The 15,674-nt window shown below is 38.0% G+C and overlaps 1 pseudogene; it reads left to right on the top strand.

The window, feature by feature from the left end:
* Nucleotides 1–7,151: 7,151 nt before the first annotated feature.
* Nucleotides 7,152–7,559, top strand: LOC102817160 (annotated as a pseudogene).
* Nucleotides 7,560–15,674: the final 8,115 nt, after the last annotated feature.

Raw genomic sequence — 15,674 nt, 5'->3', positions numbered from 1 at the left:
CACACATTGACAAAGAACTTCCACATGTTCAAGCCAGATTCAGAAGAGGCTGTGGAATGAGGGATATCATTGCTGATGTCCGATGGATCTTGGCTGAAAGCAGAAAATATCAAAAGATATTTACCTGTGCTTTATTGACTATGCAAAGGCTTTCAATTGTGTGGATCATGACAAGCTATGGACAATGTTGCAAAGTATGAATATTCCTGTACACTTAATTGTGCTCATGAGGAATGGACCAAGAGGCAGTTAGTTGTTCAAAGAGAATATGGGAACACTGAATGGTTTAAAATTAAGAAAGGTGTGCTACAGGGTTGTATTCTTTCACCATATTTATTCAACCTGCATGCTGAGCAAATAATCTGAGAAGCTGGCTTATATGAAGAAAAACGTGGCATCAGATTTGGAGGAAGACTCATTAACAACCTGCGATATGCAGATGATACAACCTTGCTTGCTGAAAGAAGACTTGAAAATACTTACTGATGAAGATCAAAGACCATAACCTTTGGTATGGGTTGCATCTCAATGTAAAGAAAACAAAAATCCTCACCACTGGACAAATAAACAACATTCTTATCAATGGAGAAAAGATTGAAGTTGTCAAGGACTTCATTCTTCTTGGATCAACTATCAACACTCACAAAAGCAGCAGTCAAGAAATCAAACAACATATTGCATTAGGCAAATCTGCTGCACAAAACCTTCTTAAAGTGTTGAATAGCAAAGATGTCAGCTTGAAGACTAAGAAACACCTGACCCAAGCCATGGTATTTTCAATAACCTCATACGCATGCGAAAGCTGGACAGTGAATAAGGAAGACCGTAGAAGAATTGACACATTTGAGAGATGGTGTGGAGGGGCTGCCAAATGAACCAACACATCTGTGTTGGAAAAAGTGCAGCCAGAGTGTTCCTTGGAGGCCAGGATGACCAAACTTCGTCTCTCATACTTTGGACATATTGTCAGGAGGGACCAGTCACTGGAGAAGGATATCATGTTTGGTAAGGTGGCGGGTCAGAGAAAAAGAGGAAGATCCCCAATGAGATGGATTGGCAAAGTGGCAGCATCAATGGGCTGAAGCCCATCAATTGTGAGGTTGGCCCAGGACTGGGCTGTGTTTTGTTCTGTTGTGCACAAGGTCGCTATATGTCGGTACTGACTCGATGGCACCTAACAACAACAAATAGTGCTAGAGATTAAACTCTCAGGTTTGAAAGGACACAAAATACGACTTGGGAAGAGCTTCCTCCTCAAAGTAGAATTGACCGTGATATTATGAATGGAATAAAGCTTGAGAACCTTCTTTTGCTGATGGAGCACAACTCAAAATGAGGAGAAACAGCTGCAAATATCCATTAATAATCAGAACATGGAACATACCAAGAATAAATCTAGGGAAATTGTAAGTTGTCAAAAATTAAATGAACTGAATAAAGATCTGTATCCTAGATATTAGTGAGCGGAAAAAGACTGATATTGGCCAATTTTAATGTGACAATCATATGGTTTACTATACTGGGAATGACAAATTGAAAATGAATGGTGTCGCATTCATCATCAAAAGAACATTTCAAGATCTATCTTGAAATATAAAGTTGTTTCTGATAGGATAATATCTATATGCCTACAAGGAAGACCAGTTAATACCACTATTATTCAAATTTACACACCAACCTCTAAAGCTTATGATGATGAACTTGAAGAATTCTACTAATTTCTTCAATGTTAAATTGATCAAACATGTAATTAAAATGTATTGATAGTTACTGGTGATTGGAATGCAAATGGGAACAAAGAGGAAGGATCAATAGTTGAAAAATATGGCCTTGGTGCTAGAAAAGATGCTAGCAATCGCTTGATAGAATTTTGCTAGACCAATGACTCCTTCACTTGGAATACCCTTTTTAAACAACATAAAAGGTGACTACACACATGACTCTCACTAGATGGGAATATACAGAAATCAAATTAACTACATCTGTGGAAATAGACAATGAAAACGCTCCATATCATCAGCCACAGTAAGGCCAGGTGCAGACTGTGGAACAGATCATCAATTGTTCCTCTGCAAGTTCAGGCTGAAGCTAAAAAAAATTAAAACAAGTCCACAAGAGCCAACATATAACCTTGAACATATCCCAGCTGAATTTAGAGATCCTGTATCCATTCAGCCTGTGTATTTGTCCATGTACCACCATGCCCTTTCTGAAAGGAGGCCTGGGAGTATAGTAGGTTGTGAGTTGGGTTGCTAACCAAAGGTCAGTAGTTTGAAATTACCAGTCACTCTATAGGAGGAAGATGAGGCTTTCTGTTCCCGTAAACATTCACAGCCTCAGAAACCCAATACAGAGTTTCCGTGAGTCAGAACCAACTCCAAGGCACACAACCACCACTACCACCATGATCCTTTCTGAAACACCTTACTTAAAAATAGCCAATAAAATGAAAATTATTTCAACAAGAACCCAGCATGATAAAAGAATGGTGAAAGGAGTAAAATATGTGGTTAAGCATAAATAATATTGCTAATTTGGTACTGTGACGAGCTGTCACATCAGTTCTGATTCTTATTGGCTAGTTGTCTTTGTGGTTCAAACTGACCTTGATGTCCACTGCTTACTCCCACAGTTCCACATCAGGTCTCCAATGTTGATAATATGGTTATATATTTTAGAGGGTATCAAGTAAATTGGGGGATATTCTCAATACTGATTTTTTCACACACTGAAAGTTGTGTTTTTTTTCTTTCATTAATTATCATTGTTGTCATTAGGGGCCATCGAATTGGTTCTGATTCAGCAACCCAATGTACAACAGAAGGAAAAACTGCCTAGTCTTGCCCCATCTCATAATTGTTATTATGCATAAACCCACTGCTGCTCCCTTAATAATTGTTATTATGCATGAACCCACTGTATCAATCCATCTTGTTGGGGTCTTCCTCTTTTTCACTGACCCTCCACTTAATCAAGCATGATATCCTTCTTCAGGGACTGGTCCCTCCTGACAACATGTCCAAATGTCCAAAGTATGAGAGATAAGTATCACCATCCAAGATTCTAAGGAGCATTCTGGATCTACTTCTTCCTACAAAGATTTCTGTGTTTTTCTGGCATGCAGTGTTACCCTTAATGTACTACTCCAACACCTAACTCAAATGCATCAGTTCTTCTAGGAGAATAAAAATCCTTTTTTTTTTTTTAAACTAAAATTTTGAAGTCGTCTCTATTTAAAAAAAAAAAAAAACAAGACCACAACTCACCAAATAAGAAACCAGGAAAATTAGCAAGCATGTAAGTTATCAGAAATAACAAGGTGTGCTCAAATTTCCTATTAAAGCAAGGGGGCCAAAGGGCATTATCACCAACCTGGTATGTTTTGACCAAGGGTTAAATATTCAGAGGGGCTTTATATTCATTCTGGGAGATAAAGTAGTGATGAAGACCCAGAAAAATAAGTAAAGGGAAACCAGTAGACACAAGCTGAAAAAAGAGCGCAAATTGCATCGTAGGATAAGCACTGGACTGTTAACCACAAGGCTGATAATTCAAGTGTACTAGCCACTCCACAAGGGAAAGGTGAGATCTCTGCTCATATGAAGATTTACAGCCTAGATAACTCTACACAGAGTCATTATGAGTCAGAACTGACTTGGCAGCACCTAACAATAACAACAAGCTGAAAAAAAAAAAAAAAAAAAGTTAAAGAAGAGAAATATTGAATAGAGAAGGAACCAAAACGCCACTCAGACCTTCTGAAACAAAGATTGTTGTTGTTGTGAAGTACCGTGGAGTCGGTTCCCACAAATAGTGACCCTGCCCAGGGGTTTCGAGGCTGCAAATCTTTACGGGGGCAGAAAGCCTCGTCTTTATCCCGCGGAACAGCTGGTAGTTTCGAACTGCCGACCTTGAGGTTAGCAGCCCGATTCGTAACCACTACGCTACCAGAGCTTCTTGAAACAATGATAGGTGAAACCAAATGAAACACACATGGTAATTCTGGAACCCTGAATATGAGAGAAAAGGTTGGTGAAGTGGCTAGAACACTTACTAGGAGATGAGGCTGAGTGGGGGCACGTCTACCAGCAGCCAGACACGATGCAGCCATTTTGATCTTTTTGTCGACTTCTTCAAAGAGGGAAGGTTGGGAGCTCAGATTCACATCAGTGACTAACAACAGGAAAGGTGTGCTTCTTTGTTTTTCCCCAGGCTCCCCTGGTGACTGGAAGTGTGGCCAGCTTCTACCCAAATACACCCCCCATTGCAGCCCCCTGCTGTCTGGGAATTCACAGCTTTGAGGTTCTGTCTTGCACCAGAGTGAGAAGGACACGGACTATACCCTCTTAGCACCCAGATCAGAGCGGGTTCTACTCCCAATATAGAGAGTCGGCTGGAGCCATTTGAGCAATCTTAATCTGGTCCAGCCCCCTGTGACTCTTTGATCCAAATGGCCAACACTTGGGCCTATAGGAACTCATTCAGGGCTGGGAATTTATCCCTCCCCCAGCCACCTTGTGAGCTCCTTGATTAACAGCCGCCTCCCCAGAGTTTGTCTCTGACTCCAGCACCTGCACTGGTTTTTATTCTGTTTGTTTTCACCTTTCTTTGGCTTTCTTTGTTTATTCTTTCTTCTCCTTCTTCTCTCCCTTCCCTTTCTTTTTATTTTTTCTGCCTCTACTATTGAATTTCCTTCTTTACTTTTGTTTATCTTTTAACACTTCTTCCTCTTCTTTCTACTTTTTTCTCTTACTTTACTACTCTCTAGTCTCTTTATCATTTCATCTTCCCTCTCTCTCGTTTTGTCAAGTGTTTTTCTTTCTCTCTTATTTTTATCTTCCATAACTCTTATTGTTCTTTTATCTTCTTAGATATTACATTGTTTTTTCTACCCATTTTTAAATCTGTTTTTCTTGCTTTATTGTTTTCTTTTTTCACCACTATTTGCTAATTTGCTTTGTTTTATTTTCTTGTGTATGGGTGTCTTTTCTTACCTGAAAAAAAAAGACAGAAACTATGCCCACACAGCCCAGACAAAAAACATTCCCTATGTAGCTCCACACACAAGGCAAGAGCCAGTAATACCAGCTCCTCTACCAACTGATCAGCAGCCAATTCCCACCCTAAACTGAGCTGTATGAATGGTGAATAGGGAACTGGGCACACACATCTATTCTCTAATTACATCCACCAGGAGGCAGTTGGCAAGAACCTAAGAATACACCAACATACAAGCATCAATTTAATACCGAACTTGGGGTAGCAGTCCAGTGCTTATCCCACAGAGACACCACACTCTTCAAATTTTGAATAAGAAGGAGGATTTAACACATCTCTGTCAGAAATCGATAGATCAAATGGAACAAAAATAAAAACTTACAAACAGAATGCTTGGACAATGCATTTCGGTTGTTGTTATTGTTGCTAGTTGTTGTGGAGTAGATTCTAACTCATGGCATCCCCGTGTGTGCAACTGCGCCATAGAGTTTTCAAAGGCCTGCCTTCTAAAGTGCCTCTTAATTGGTTCAAAAAACCATTCAGATAGTAGTAAGGCACTTAATCATTTGTGCTGCCCAGAACTCCTATTGCATTTTTTAAAAGTCTGATTTAACTGTTATACATTAGAGAACTTTGTACTGACAGGAAATGCATTCTTTTCTCATCTGTCAGTTTGCTGTACTGTGGTGCCTTGCATGTTGCTGTGATTCTGGAAGCTATGCCACAAGCATTTTAAATACAAACAGGATCGCCCACAGCGGAGAGGTTTCAGCTGAGGTTCTAGACTAACCCAAACTAGTAAGAAGGAGAGATGGAATACTTCCAAATATTTTGTCACTGAAATCTCATGAGCAGCAGTGGAACACTGTCAGTACCAGAAAATTTAATATTGAAACATGATGAAAGTACTGGACTATTGTCAGATATAGTGCTGAAAGATGAGCCCCTGAGGTTGGAAGTCACTCAGAATACAACAGGGGAAGAGCTACCTCCTCAAAGTAGAGTTGAGTGTGATGACATGAATAGAGTAAAGCTTTCAGGACCTTCATTTGCTAATGGAACACAACTCAAAATGAGGAGAAACAGCTGCAAACATCCATAAATATTCAGAACGTCATTATGAATGTATGAAGCATGAATTTAGCAAAATTGAAAGTTGCCAAAAGTGATATGGAATAAACATTAATGTCCTAGAATTAGCTGAAATGGACTAGTACTGGTTATTTTGAATCTGGCATTCACATGGCTCACTATGCTGAGAATGATAAAGAGGAATGGCATCACATTCATCATCAAGAAGAACATTTCAAGATCTATCTTGAAGTACAACACTGTTTGGATACAATCCATATGCCTACAAGGAGTCCTGGTGTAGCACTGTAGGATCCACACTGGACCGCAAGATCTGTTTGAACCACAAGGTTGGCAGTTAACTCACAAGACACTCCTCAGAAACTCTATACAGGATCACTATGAGTCAAAACCAACTCAACAGCACTTAACCAGAAGAGCAAGAACAAGGAAGACCACTTAAAACAACTATTGTTCAAATTTCCACACCAACCACTAAAACCAGTGATGATGAAATAGAAGAATTCTAACAACTTCTTCAGTCTGAAATTGATCAAACATGCAATCAAGATGTGTTAATAATTACTGAAGATTGGAATGCAAAGGTTGGAAACAAAGAGGAAGGATCAGAAGCTATAAAATATGGCCTTGGTGATAGGAATAATGCTGGAGATCACATAAATTTTGCAAGATGAATGACGTCATTACAAATACTTTTTGCTAAACAACATAAAAGACAACCACATACATAGACCTCATCAGGTGGAACACACAAAAATTAAATTGACTACATCTGTGGAAAGAGTCCATAGAAAAGCTCTATATCATCAGCCAAAACAAGGGCAGGGGCAGAATATGGAACCGACCATCAGTTGCTCATATACAAGATTAGGCTGATGCTGAAGAAAATTAAAATAAGTCCACGGAAGCCAAAATGCAACCTTGAATATATCCCACCTGAATGTAAAGATCATCTCAAGAACAGATTTTTTGAATTAGACATTAATGATCAAAAACCAGAAGAGTTGCGGGATTACATCAAGAATAGCATACAGGTCCTCTTTTATCAGGGACCCGTCAACATGGGCCGCGTCCGCACCAAAACTATGAAGAAGGCGGCCCAGGTCATCATTTAGAAGTACTACACTCGCTTTGGCAATGACTTTCACACCAACAAGCAAGTGTGCGAGGAAATCGCCATTATTCCCAGCAAGAAGCTCCGCAACGAGATAGCAGGATATGTCACTCATTTGATGAAGCGGATTCAGAGGGACCCCATGAGAGGTATCTCCATCAAGCTACAAGAGGAGGAGAGAGAAAGGAGAGATAATTATGTTCCTGAGGTTTCAGCCCTGGATCAGGAGATCATTGAAGTTGATCCCAACACTAAGGAAATGCTGATGCTCTTGGACTTTGGCAGTCTGTCCAACCTGCAGGTCACTCAGCCCACAGTCGGGATGAATTTCAAAACACCACATGGAGCCATTTGAACCTTTCCACTATGCTGTAATATTTTCAATAAACCTGGGAACACCAAAAAAAAAAAAAAAAAAGAATAGCATACAGGAAAAAAGCAAAAGGTTTAATGACCAAAGGTCATTAAAAAGACAAGAAAGAAACAAAAGACCAAAATGAATGGATGTCAGAAGCAACTCTGAAACTTGCTCTGCAGTGTAGAGATGCTAAAGCAAATAGAAGAAATGAGGAGGTAAAATTGTTGAATAGAAAATTTCAACGGGTAGCTCAAGAAGACAAAAGTCAAGTATTATAATGAAATGTGCGAAGATCTGGAGTTAGAAAACCAGAAGGGAAGAACATGCTCAGCATTTCACAAGCTGAGGAAACCAAAGAAAAAATTCAAACCTGTAGTTGTAATATTGAATGATTCTATGGACAAAACATGCAAAAGCATCAAAAGAAGATGGAAGGAATACACAGAGTGACAGTACCAAAAAGAAATGGTCAATGTTCATGCATTTCAAGAGGTAGCATATGCTCAAGGTCCAATGATACTAAAGGAAGAAGTCCAAGGTACACTGAAGGCATTGGCAAAGAACAAGTCTCCCAAAAGTGATAGAATACAAATTGAAACAAACTGTTATGGCACTGGAGGAACTCATTCATCTATACCAAGAAATTTGGAAGACAGCTACCTGGCCATCTGATTGGAAAAGATACACATATGCATCCATTCTGACAGAGGTGGCCCAATGGACTGCAGACATAATTGGACAATATCATGAATATCATATGCAATTTAAATTCTGCTAAAGGTGTGGCACTGTGGGTTAATGCGCCAGACTGCAAAGCCATTTGAACTGCAAGGTTGATGGTTCAAGTTCACCAGTTGTTCCGCAGAAATCCTATACTGGGTTGCTATGGGTCAGAATTGACTCAATGGCATACAACAACAACAAAGATAATTTTTAAATGACTACAACAGTGCATCGACAGAGAACTGCCAGAGGTTCAGCTGTATTCAGAAGAGAACATGGAACAAGGGATATCATTGTTGACATCAGATGGATCTTGACTGAAAGCAGGGAATACCAGCAAGATGTTTACCTGTGCTTTATCAACTATGCAAAGACTTTTGATTGTGGGGATCATGACAAGCTCTGGACAACACTGTGGAGAATAAGTATTCTGGAACACTAATTGTACTCATAAGGAATCTTTACATAGACCAAGAGGCAGTTGTTTGAGCCGAACAAGTGAACACTGAATGGTTTGAAATTAGGAATGGTGTGTGCCAGAGTTGTACTCTTTCACCATACTTATTCAATCTGTATGCTGAACAAATAATTTAAGAAGCTGGATTATATAAAGAAGAACTTGGCATCAAGTTTGGAGGAAGACTTGTTAGCAACCTGCAATATGTAGATAATTACAACCTTGCTTGCTGAAAGAGAAGAAGAATTAAAATATTGACTGATGAAGATCAAAGACCACAGCCTTTGGTATGAGCTGCACCTCAACGTAAAGAAAAGAAAAATCCTCACTATTGGACCAACAAATAGCATCTAGATAAATGAAGAAAAGATTGATGTTTTCAAGGACTCCATTCATTAACCATCAACACTCATGGAAGCAGCTGTCAAGAAATCAAATGACACATTGCATTAGGCAAATTTGTTGCACAAGACCTCTTTAGAGTGTTCAAGAGCAAAGATGTCAGCTTGAGGACTGAAGTGTGCCTGACCAAAGCCATGGTATTTTCAATAACCTCACATCCATGTGAAAGTTGGACAATGAATAAAGAAGACCATAGAAGAACTGATATTGGAGATGAATATTAAAAGTGCCATGGACTGCCAAAAGAACAAATAAATCTGTGCTGGAAAAAGTACAGCTAGAATGCTCCTTAGAAACAAGAATGCCAGACTTCACCTTTCATGTTTAAGACATATTATCAGGAGGAACCAGTACAGATATCATGCTTGTAAAGTGGAAGGAAAAAGAGATGACCCCCAGAGAGATGGATTAGCACAGTGGCAGCAGCAATGGGCTCAAACATAGCAATGGTTATGAGGTTGGTGTAGTGTTTGGGCAGTGTTTCATTCTGTTGGGCATAAGGTTACTATGAGTCAGTACCAACTCAATGGCACCTAACAACAATGAAAGTTTTACCAGACTTGACCATATTTATGGCCTCAAATTTTTTTCCCCAGCATTCTAAATTTAAGAGTCATATCTCTAACATATGTTTCAATTAGAACCTAAAATAAGGAACAAACCCAGTGCCATCGAGTCTATTTTGACTCCTAGTGACCCTGGTTAGGGTTTCTGAGGCTACAAATCTTTACAGGAACAGAAACATTAATTTAAATTGAGCGAAAATAAAACTGTAATCCTTCCTGTTATTATTCACCAAAGTAAGCAATTTTCAATTAAATTAGACATTTAAATTTGATAATGAAACCATGTAATTTTTAAATGTATGTAATTGAGAGTGAACAACAGAAAGGAAAAGATTCGACTACGTTAAAATATAAAATTTTTGAATGCCAAAAATAGAAGACATTAAATCGTCAAACTTCAATGTTGGAAAAACATGCAACAGAAAAATAGTTAATGAATTTAAAATATTAAAAGTTTGTATAAGTAAGAACAAAAATGACAAACATCTTCAAAAAAGAGGGATTCCCCTGAGTGTTGCAAGCAGTTAAGAACTCAACTACCAACTGAAAGGTTAGCTGTTCAAATGCATCCAGGGGCACTTCTGAAGAAAGGATGGTGACTTGCTTCCAAAAGGTCATAAACATGAAAACTTATGGAGTTCAGTTCTCTCATGGGGTCCTCATTAACTGACTCAGTAGCAACTGTAATCTCAAAGGAAAATGAAAGTCAAGTGATCAATAAACATTTGTTGTTAAGCGCCATCAATTCAGTTCTAACTCATAGCAACCCTGTATAGTTTCCTAAGAATGACTGGTGGGTTTAAACCACCAACCGTGTAATTCAAACTGACCTTGCAATCCAGTACTTATCCTACAGTGTCACACCAGGGCCTCAGTAAACATCAGGGAGAAAGAATCAACTTCACTAGTAATGAAAGACATAAAAAACTCATTAAAACAGTGATGATATGCTATTTTTTGCCTAGGAAAGCAGTATTGCTATTGGAATGAAAATTGGTACAGCTTTTTAGAGCAGCCTTTTATGAATATATATCACAACCTAAAAGTATGTATGCCTTTTAATCCACATATTATACTCTAGGAAATTGTCTTAGAGACATAATTAAAAATGTGAGAAAAGAATTGACTATAAGAATATTTATGACAATACTCTTAGGAAAAAAATTGATAGTATACGTGTAAATGTGCAACAATGGTAAAGCAGTGAAGCATGATGGTACAAATTAATTATAATGCAGCTACTCATAATGACAGGACTGAAATACATTAGTTCACATGCAAAGATATACTGGTAATGGAAACAAAAGAATTTGAAAGAATATACACAACCATTCATAATTTGTACAGCTGTTCTGTTCAAATGTGTAGAACTATAAAAATCATTTATAGACATACATTTGAATATTTTATATACAAATCACACAGAAATATCAATAACAAATATTATGTACTGTATAATTATGTAAAGTATGTCTTAATTATAAATTTTAATACTAATGATAAAATGTTGTTGTTAAGTGCCGTCGTGTCGATTCCGACCCATAGCAACCCTATATAGGATTTCCAAGGAGTGGCTGGTGAGCTTCAACCGTCAACCTTGTGCTTAAAATCGACTTTGTAGTCCAGTGCAATAACCCACAGAGCCACACCAGGACTCCAATGATATAATAAGATATATTTTAACAATATAGGAAAATATGGTGTATATTATTAAATAGAGAGCCAAGTGGCTCTATAGGATAAACACTGGACTTCAAGTAAAAAGATCGGCAGTTGGAACCCACCAGCCTCTCTACAGGAGAAAGATGATGCTTTCTGCTCCTGCAAAGATTTATAGCCTCAGAAAACCTTATATGGGGTCATTACAAACCAGTACTGACTTGACAACACTTGTTGTTGTTATTAGGTGCCATCGAATCAGTACGGACTCACAGCGACGTTATGCATAGCAGAACGAAACACTGCCCAGTCCTGGGCCAACCTCACTACTGTTGCGGCGCTTGAGTCCATTGATGCTGCCACTTGGCCAATCCATCTCCTTGGGGAGCTTCCTTTTTTTCTCTGACCCTTCACTATACCAAACATGATATCCTTCTCCAGCGATTGGTCCCTCCTGACAATATGTCCAAAGTATGAGAGGCGAAGTTTGGCTATCTGGGCCTCCAAGGAGCACTCTGGCTACACTTCTTCCAAAGTGGATCTATTGGTTCTTTTGGCAGCCCATGGCACTTTCAATATTCTCCTCCAACACCATAACTCAAATGCATCAATTCTTCCATGGTCTTCCTTATTCACTGTTCAGCTTTCACATGCATATGAGGTTATTGAAAATACCATGGCTTGGGTCAGACGCACCTTAGTCCTCAAGCTGACATCTTTGCTCTTCAACACTTTAAAAACGTCTTGTGCAGCAGATTTACCTAATGCAATACATCGTTTGATTTCTTGAACGCTGCTTCCGTGAATGTTGATAGTTGATCCAAGAAGAATGAAGTCCTTGACAATTTTAGTCTTTTATCCATTGATAAGAATGTTGTTTATTGGCCCAGTGGTGAAGATTTTTGTTCTCTTTATATTGAGATGTAATCCATAGCAAAGGCTGTGCTCTTTGATCTTCATCAGTAAACATTTTAAAAAGTCTTCTTCACTTTCAGCAAGCAAGGTTGTATCATCTGCATATCTCAGGTTGTTAATGAGTCTTCCTCCAATCCTGATGCCACGATTTTCTTCATATAAACCAGCTTCTCGGATTATCTGCTCAGCATACAGGTTAACAGCACTTAACAACTGTTAAATAAATATAAGTATGGTGAAAATGTGTAGAAAAAATACACTGGGAGAAAAGAGTAATTTCTGTGGGTAACAAGATGATCACTGATTTTATTTTTCTTCTTTCTAGCTCTCTGTAAGGAGCTCTGGTAGTGTAGTGAATTATGAGTTGGGCTGCTAACTATAAGGTAAGTAGTTTGAATCTACCAGCCACCATACAAGAAGTTTGAGGCTTTCTGCTCCTATAAAGATTTACAACCTTAGAAACCCTATACAAGGTTGCTATGAATCAAAACTGAATTGACAGCACACAACCACAACCAGCACTTTCGTGGAGTTGTGGTGTGGTGCTGTAGGACAAGCACTGGACTGCTAACCTCCATGTTGGCAGTTCAAATCCACCAGCTGTTCCTCGAAAACCCTGTACAGAGTCGTTCTGAGTCAGAACTGACTCCACAGCTCTTAATAGCAACAAACAGCATATTTTCCAAACTTTTTGACAGTGAGCATTTTGTAATGAAAGAGAAAGCATTCTAAATTAGTTTCGTATTCTGAGATATTATGCATTTATTTCAAATTTTATTTTAGAATAAAATTCATTCACATGAGAAAATGTTCACAGTATGTTATTGAATAGATTGATTATACGCCATTCAGTATGGTCCCTATTAAGTGTATAGGCATATACACAGGGTTTTGTTCCTGGGTAGTAAAATTGTTTTCATTTCCTTCTTTGTGATTTTCTGTATTTTACAATTTTCTACAAAATCATCCTCTTTTGTGTCATCAGGAGAAAGGACAACAGAATGGGGGTAAAAAGTGTGGTGTTTGTTTTTAAGAACTGGAATATATAAGAATGGGTTGAAGGTCAAGTCATCAATCCTTGACAGATTCTCAGATTTATGAGAATTCATTATCAGTGGTAAACTTATTTTTCCCTCAAGTACATGCTTTCTACAACTGTTTATATGAATGCCTATGAATGTTATTAAAATATTAATGTATTCTTCTCATGTTGCTCACTATATGAGCAATAAATCTATACTTTCCCATCCTCCAAAAAAGAACGAAGAACTTTGCCCAAGGTGACACACTGCTTATCTGTGGCAATAGGACTGGAACACAACAGTCCTGACTCCAGTTCAGGATGACCCCTTGGGAAACAAATTTTAAAATTCACTAAACCATTACTATGCTTGTTCTTTATGTGCTCTCCTTCAAGTCAGCAATAAGGAAAGTCTGACAGCTTCTACAATGGACCCAATTCAATAAATATCCAAGGACTAGTGAGGATAGAAGAACAAAATCATTAAGTAAACATCTGTGTTTTCCACAATACGAAGTACCTACTGAATGTTGGATATCCACTGTTCACTGACGTGGAGAATATGTGCAAGATGAATTGCAGAACCAAGAAAGTCTAGTTTAGACTCTCTCCTATAGTCTCCTAGAATCCTGAGACGCTTCCAGCAGCACCAGGAAGCTGGCACAGCTATGTCTTTGTCACACACAGCATTCTGCATAGTCCCTCCTCGACACACATACACAGAAGAAAAGATTTCAACAGTTTGTCAGAGCCATAAATGGTATGTCATCTAACAACTCATAATAGGTCCTCAAACAAATCAGATCTGCCTTTCAAATGGTAAATTTCCATGAACTATTAATAAAACAGCATCATTCTCTTTTGAAAATTCCTCAAGTGGAGAATTTGAAATCTCATCCAACTCAAAACTCTTTAAACATCAAATCCAACTTCTCATTCACAGTGAATACATCTAGAAAGAATCATTAGCCCTAACTTGGTAATGAAATGTTTGCTGCTGTTTCTCCCCAACTAATAAGAAAATGTTTCTCACTAGGGGATGATTAAAAATTCCAGAAGTCATGTAAACCTCATGAATATACCTCTTGCGGTTACTTTAAGCATCAATTACATATAGAAAATGAATAGTGTGACTTTGTATGCTTTTTACTTTGCTAACGCTCCCAACCACCAAACACACACACAAATTAATAAAATTTAACTTTTTTGCAAGTTATCTCATCGTTTACCTCTTAGTATATATATAAATGCTACTTTAATCTGTAAAATGAAGAAGTCTACTTTTTAATCTATCATTAATTTCTTTTCTACTCACAAGACAGAGTTTCACGTTTTGAAATTTAAGTGCTGAGATAAATATCTTTTCATGTTGAAGGAAAGTAAATGAACTTTTAAGGAAATCATCTTTTCTTACTTGAAAGACAAAATAGCACATCAAGGAAAAAATACTAATCAATGGCTTTCTAAAATAAAGCATGATCATTGAGTAATACCAAATAGGTTGTCTTGTGTCTCAAATTAATCTCTTCATTACATGGAACCAGACTGGCTATTTTGTGTTTCAATCCATCTTTAAGCACAGCATTTGATTAATCAAGTTAATGATGACAGTTTTTAGCTAGTAGCAAATGATACATTTATTTAGGCTGTATTTCAGATGACCCAGGCTATTCTGAGCAAAAGCAAAAGAAACATCAATTTGGAAGTTTGGATTAGTATACCTAGTTTAAACTGTACTTACTCCAACAAATGAAATCAGAAGTAAGGATTAGTTAATGAGAGAAACTCCTAAAGAACTTTCACCATAAAAAATAATAATCAAACATACCCTCCAGAAAAACCCTAAACTAATAACCCTTGAGTCAATCCTGACTCATTGTGGCCCAATAGGACAGAGGGGAACTGTCCCCATAGGATTTTCAATGCTGTAATCTTTATGGAAGAGTCCTGGTGTGGTGCTTTATAATAAGCACTGGACTGCTAACCACAAGGTCAGCAGTTCAAGCCCATCAGCTGCTCCTTGGAAACCGTATACAGGGTCGTTATGAGTTGGAACTGACTCAACAGCACTTAACAACAACAACAAATTTTTATGGAAACAAGACATCTTTCTTCCATCTAGCAGCTGGTGAGTTCAAATCACCACCAACCTTTGGTTAGCAGCCAAGTATCTAACCACTATGTCACCGGGCTCTTTTCATCAAACCTAGAGCATACAAAAGCATCCAGATCATCTTACATTAAGGAATATTTTTTTAAAATGTATATTTAGGTTAATTTTACAACAATTTGGCTAAATGCTTAATTACAACTCAACTACCTGTAAAGTTGTTGTTGTTGTCAGGTGCCATCGAGTAGGAACCGACTCA

Source organism: Chrysochloris asiatica, unplaced genomic scaffold, assembly GCF_000296735.1.
Source record: "Chrysochloris asiatica unplaced genomic scaffold, ChrAsi1.0 scaffold00002, whole genome shotgun sequence".
Taxonomy (NCBI): Eukaryota; Metazoa; Chordata; class Mammalia; order Afrosoricida; family Chrysochloridae; genus Chrysochloris; species Chrysochloris asiatica.
This window is presented reverse-complemented; position numbering and strand designations above follow the sequence as displayed.